The sequence below is a fragment of the Trachymyrmex cornetzi genome, unplaced genomic scaffold, assembly GCF_001594075.2.
Source record: "Trachymyrmex cornetzi isolate Tcor2-1 unplaced genomic scaffold, Tcor1.1 scaffold135, whole genome shotgun sequence".
In the NCBI taxonomy this organism is placed as follows: Eukaryota; Metazoa; Arthropoda; class Insecta; order Hymenoptera; family Formicidae; genus Trachymyrmex; species Trachymyrmex cornetzi.
The window spans coordinates 42559-49819 of NW_017295928.1; positions in this window are offsets into that span (position 1 = coordinate 42559).

A 7261-nucleotide genomic window follows, 5' to 3' on the forward strand; every position below is an offset into this window, starting at 1 on the left:
TTGAATTTTTATTCACTGAATGCAAAGTTTTCAGATTTACTACAAACTTTCGTTTTATGTTGATATAATTTCAGATAAATGAGACAGTGGCAATTCTTCACAAATTGTCCAGTTATAATCTCGATGAGGATTTACGTGAACAGGTAAATAATTACAATAAAATTTAATTTTAGAATTTCAATTTCTTATGTGTAATTTTACTAGACTAAAAATCTGGATATCAACATATATGTCATTGAATGAGTGTGTACAAAATTGGAATATTACATAACAATTGTATTACTCTTTTATATATTTTAGAATACTTGTACGCACATTCTAACGCCACATGTAAGGATAAGCTAGAAAAAGTTCCAAAAATTTTTTATTTTATATAACAAAAGCGAGTTTTTAAAAGTAATTTGATATTATCAATATTCTAATATCATACCTCGTCGTAATGTCAATATTCTACTATCATACGATCTGTATCCTACTACCACACTACAAATATTCAGCAAAAGCTCAGTACGTTTTGGCATATAGAATTGAAAATAATTTATAAGGGTTTGTAGCTGGTGCTGATACGTACAAATATCCTAAAAATACATATAAAAGAATACAATATGTTAATTTCATAATATTGTATTATATTCGTTTTGAGTTATTTATTGTTTAACCATTTCTGTATATCCGCCTTGCTTGTACTCAATATGTCATTAATTTTACTATATTATTGTGGTTAAATAATTTAACTCTTGAAAATGTATTAAATTTGACTCAAATTTAATTTATTATATAATAACAATAAGTTCAAACATTTATATGAACGCTTTACTTTAAAACTAAAAAATGGATTGATTTAGACACATATTGAATTTAAAAATAACAAAATGTTATTAAAAGTAAGGGATAGGTTTGCTCTTTAAGGCTCCTTACTACTCAACCAAGAACTCTACGTTGACGGTAGCGATACAAAGTCAGGGTCCGCGCACAAAGATGGTCGCAACTGTTTCCGACTGAATCGTAATCGTAAATCGTTGTCGTAAGTCAACGCGCAATGATTTTACGTATGTCGTTTACGTAAGATCATTGTGCGTTGACCTACGACAATGACTTACAATTACCACTCAATCGGAAACAGTTCCGACCATCTTTGTGTGCGGACCCTCAGACGGCGGTCTGGCGAAACCGATAGTCATACATTCAACGTAGTGTATTAACCCCATTCTACATAAGACGCAGAACACGGGTCGCAGGTCGCAAAACTAGAAACTAACCTAACGTATTTTAATTATGATTCGATTGTAGGACGCAGAACGCAGGACGCAGAAAGTTGGGTCAACTTGAACTTTCGCGTCCTGCGTCTTGCGTCCTACGTATTGCGGTCTGCAACCTATTACAATCTGAAATATGTTTCACTTGCGACCTGCAACCTGCGTTCTGCGTCTTATGTAGAATGGGCTGTACAGCGCCGCACCACGATAAATAGCTAAATTTGTAAGCGTGGAAAAGTGACGTTTTGACGTCAAAATTTATATTGCATGCCATTTCGTTATTATTTGTTTAATCATGAAAATGTGACATGTCTCGTACTTCTCAAAGTCGTAATTATCGATGAGAACTAAAGTTATCTTGGAATTTTATATGTAAAAACGTACGTTTTGCTCGTTTCGACATCTGTCAGACCATTTGTTACTGCCCGAATATAGGTTCACTTTACGTGCCTTTTACGACCATTTACTGTTCTGGAAGGACAGGACATTTTTCATCGATTTTTACAAGTGTTTTAAAGCGATATCCTCATTTTGTTTCATCAAATTGTCTTTATTTAATAATGGCGTGCAACATAAATTAATGTGATAAATTACAAATTAATAAAAAACCACTGAACTCTACTGGAATGGACATCTCCGCTGTGATGCATAGAAAATCATGGCCGCGATTGATCAGTCGCCATCTTGGCTCGATCTGATACCTGAGCAAATCAGAAGCGTTCGCGCGCGCGTTGCGATCATGGTGGAAGGGATAGTGCTATCCCTTCCACCATGGTTGCGATCGATGTATTGATCGATGTATGGAAATCTATATAGACGTGAATGGTATATAAATAAAAATAATATCACTTCAGTTTTATTAATATATTTAGTATTTTCATTATATCACTTCAGTTTTATTAATATATTTAGTATTTTCATTAGTACATTCATTCGTATGAATTTGATCAATCCATGATTGAAATAGATTTTGGTCTCTCAATGGAAATCTATATGGACATGAATGGTATATAAACAAAAATGTCACTTCAATTTTATTAATACATTCAATAAAATAACACTTCATATCCTACATGGTTAACACAATATGCAGGAATTAATATTTAATACAAAACTTGTTACCTATGAAATGAAAGGCCGCCTTTTTTATTTTCTGCCTATACCCAGGCACACAGCACTTCATGTTGATGCTTTGTAGACAGTCACGCGATTTTATAATTCTTCAAATATAACCTCACACAACAGTCTTGCTGACATTTGCGCACAGAACATATATAAACAATTTGCGTTTTACTAAAAAACACTAAACGTAAGTGCGCATGAGCACCTGAAAGCTTCTGATTTGCTCAAGCATCTGATCGAGCCAAGATGGCGACTGATCAATCGCGGCCACGAATTTTCCTAAATGCCCATTCCAGTATAGAGTTCAGTGTAAAAAACTGATAAGTTTTTATAGATTCCTTTAATTGAAACAATTAATAAAACCATAAAATATGTATTACAGGCAATAGGAGTCGACGCTGGTTATCAATTAGCGCAATTTTTCTTAATACTAAAAATATAAACCTTAACTTTGAACGTTTCCACTCATAGTTTGAGTCTTCTTCAGCAATCTTTCCTCCTAGGGATCGATTCTGTATCTTGAAACGAGGTGAAAATTACAAAAGTGAGTAAATTTACTAGAATATTGATAATTTCTTTGGTCAATACCTAGTAAATTTGCTCACTTTTGTAAATTTCAACTTGATTGAAGATACAGAATCGACCCCCTAGTGCAACGACTTACCTCACAACAGTAAACTGTTCAATTTTTGAGAGGAAAAACGTTAGAGATATGTTGTCATGCAATATTTCAATCGTTGCGCTAGGGGGAAAGATTGCTGATAAAGACTCAAACGTTCAAAGTTAAGGTTCATATTTTTAGGATTAACAAAAATTGCGCTGATTGATAACCAGTATCGACTCCTATTGCCTGTAATATATATTTTATGGTTTTATTAATTGTTATAAATTATTGTGTCATTCCTCGCTTCTGACGTCACGATTTCAACACGGCCGCTGCGACTAGTCAGCGGAGCCTTAATATCTGCGACAAAGTAACAAAATTTTATAATAATGTCTTTACTCATCCTGTTGATAAAATTTATGCAAATATCCGAACTGTCAAGAATAATATTATAGTATATATTTAACGCTTATTAAATTATTTATATCAATTAGATTTGGCAGTTTATGTTGCAAATAAAACAGAGAGAGGTAAAATTTGGCTTGGGACATTTCCACTATGGATATAATTTTATCTGCTGGGTATGTCCTATTTTAAATAAAAGTATAAAAGTATATAATAAACATATATATACATACATAAATACATATATATATACAGAGTGGAATAGTAACTCAGTTCACTTAGAATATTTCCCCTATTTTTAGAGGTATGTAATAATATATTTATTGAAGCTGTATAACATCATGGACAGGGGAGGGTGTATAATATACTAACAGTTTTTCTATGGATGGAGGCGCTTCGGAGATTTCAAGATCACCTCCATTTTTTTAAATGGAATTAAATAATTTTTTTACACAATATGATTCCTCTAATTATTCTGCATATAAAAGTATTAAACTAGAGTATCAAAAAATCAATTATTTACGAGATGTTTTATATTTTATTCTGGTATATATTAACATTAAATATTTAATAATTTATTAAACATTAATTTTTTCATAATCGTACCTTAATACTTTTATAAACAGAATAATGAGATGAATTAATTGGTGGATGAAAAACACATAGTTGCTTTAAAATAAATATGTATGTAAAAAGAATAATTTTTTAAATAAGCTGTTAAGTGTTTTCCCAGTGAGAAATGACAGTAGAGTCGGTATCGAATCGATGTTGATTCGACATCGAAGTCATCAAATTGACGTCGAATTGACGTCTATTCGACATCTCGATTTTATTGTCATTTCTCACTGGGTTCTTTCCATCAATTGATTTATTTCATTATTCTGTTTACAAAGGTATTAAGAATTACAAAAAAAATTAATAATTTACGAATTATTTAGTATTTTATGTCAATATATGCCAGAATAAAGTACAAAATATTTCGTAAACTATTGGCTTTTTGATATCATTACCTTAATACTTTTATATATAGAATAATTAGAGGAATCATATTGAGTAAAAAAAGATCATACAATTCCATTTTAAAAAATGGAGGTGATCTATGTAGAAATTTCCGAACGCCTCCACTCATAGCGCAACTACTAGTAGTATATTGTTCGTCTCTTGATGCTATATTCAAATTCAATAAATATATTATTTCGTATCTTTAGAGATAGCGGAAATATTCTAAGTGGAGAGAGTTACTGCCTCAAACTATATATATATATATACACTACTCAACAAAATTATCGCAACAAAATTTTTTATCGAAATTTTCCTATTTTTTAAATGCGCATAACTTGGTCAATTTTCACATTGTATCAAGACGATTATTTTTTTATTTTATAGATAATTATCTGTACTTTAAGAAAAAAGGTGATGCTAAATTAGGTCCAATTCGATGCCGCATCTCCATGTTTTGATAAAGCCCAAGCATTTTTTTTCTTAAAAAATTAGATTGTTTGACACGTTACCTGGATCGCCCCGATTTTTTTTCGAAAATACCACATAGACCATCGTAAAGTGGACTTTTCAATAAACAATTTGAAAAAAATTCGATCCTCTACGATTTTTTTTGACCAAGTAATGCCATTTTAAAGTTATTCGGGCATTTTTATCGAATACCTCCAGCATTAGCAGTACCCGATACGTACCGCGAGGAAGTTGCTGGTCGACTTTACGCATCATTTTGGACCTGAAAAGGACCGATTATGTAAACCATTTGTCAAATTATGGACCCCGTGGCTCGTCACTTCTACATTACTTTCTGACTCCAAACCCTATTTGCTAATGCCAGAGCGGTCAAGTGTTGATGCTTTCAATACCGTGTATTGCCACCTCGGTGTTGGATAACCTCTCCTAAACGTTCTTGCATATTAATGCATGCTCTGATTGAATCTTGAGGTATCTCGTGCCAGATTTCATGTAGCGCTCTCTCAAGCTCTTGCAGATTAGCAGGAGGCCTCTTCAAGTTACGTAATCTCCTACCCACCATGTCCCATACATGCTCAATAGGATTGAGGTCTGGGCTGTTAGGATGAGGCTGTTTGGATGAGGCTGTTTGGATGAGACTGTTTGGATGAGGCAGTAACTGTATATTGCTTACTGCCAAGTACTCACGAGTTACACTCGCAACATGGTGAAGTGCATTATCCTGCATCAAAATGAAATCACGGTCTATTTGTCGACGCATTGGAATCATGCAAGGACGCAAAACTTCGTTTATGTAACGTACCGCTGTAAATCCTGGGGGTTGGAGAATCACTAGATCTGTTCGATGGTTCATTGATATTCCACCCCATACCATAACAGATCCTCCACTGAACGCTCGAATTGGATGATGGCTTCAAAATGCTCTCGTCTACGTCGCCAAATTCGGATCCTAGCATCATTCCCAAACAGACAAAATCGAGATTCGTCTTTAAACAACGCATTTCTTAACTGTCTGGCGGTCCAGTTTCGATGATTACGGTCGTAACGTAGACGAGTTCGCCGATGCACTGTTGTCAACATGGGCACTCTAGCACAAATTCGTGATCTTAAACCTCCTTGTGAAGGCGTCTTCTTATCGTTTGAGTAGTAATTCGTCTGCCTGGTAAAGCTTCATTCTCGACTTGTCGCGCAACCCTTGTTGGGACGCGCAGAGCTACATTGACAATATTGCGATCCTCCCGATTCGTAGTTACCCTAGGTCAACCTCCGACGATAAGAAACTGTTTCTTCGTACGGACTAAAAACACGCGATACTGTTGAGCGATTAATACCCATTCTTATTGCTACGGCGCTCTGACTCAATCCCGCCTCTAGCAGGGCCACAATTTGAGCAGATTGAAGTAAGCAGAGGCATTTTTAGTAAGAAAACAAAATATCCTGTGCTTGTCTGTATTTTTTTATTAATATTCACTCTGCATAATAAAATTAATGTTCAATACGGATCCTTCCCTATAATGAGGTTTTGGTATTTGACTCTATAGCGATATTCGTTAAAAACGCCCGAATAATTTCAAAATGACATTACTCAATCAAAAAAAATCGTAGAGACTCGAGTTTTTTTTCAAATTGTTTGTTGAAAAGTGCACTTTACAATAGTCTATGTGGTATTTTCGGAAAAAAATCGGGGTGATCCAGGTAGCGCGTCAGTCAAATTTTTTAAGAAAAAAAATGCTTGGGCTTTATCAAAACATGGAAATGCGGCATCGACTTGCACCTAATTTCACATCAAGTTTTTCTTAAAGTATAGATAATTACCTATAAAATGAAAAAACAAATCGTCTTGATACGATGAAAATTGACCGAGTTATGCGCATTTGAAAAATATAAAAATTTCGATGAAAAATTTTGTTGCTATAATTTTGTTGCGTAGAGTATATATACATATATATATATATAATGGAATAAATACATATATATAAAATAGAACGTATTCAAGATTATCTTTACAGTTAATTCTTTTGTATTTAATCTTTTCGCTCCTAACGCTGGCTATGTTCGACATCCACGAAGCGATCCGTACAGACGAACGCTGGCTACATCCAAGTAATTTATAGTGTTCCTTATAGTACAAGTTACGTCAAACAATCCCGAACAGCCATATACCAGCGTTCGTAACAATGATTTTGTCAAATGATATATATTTAAACATATTAATTAGTAATGGTAGCATGTTGATACCTATAAAGCCAATGACATGGAAGGGATAATTAAAAAACGGTTTACAAAGAAATTATAATTATTTTGTTTTAAGGGGATGCTGGAGTGACGGTCGAAGTTAATCAAGGTCGATAGTACAGACTTTTTTAAATTCCAAATTCGACAATAGTGACATCTTTCATTTATT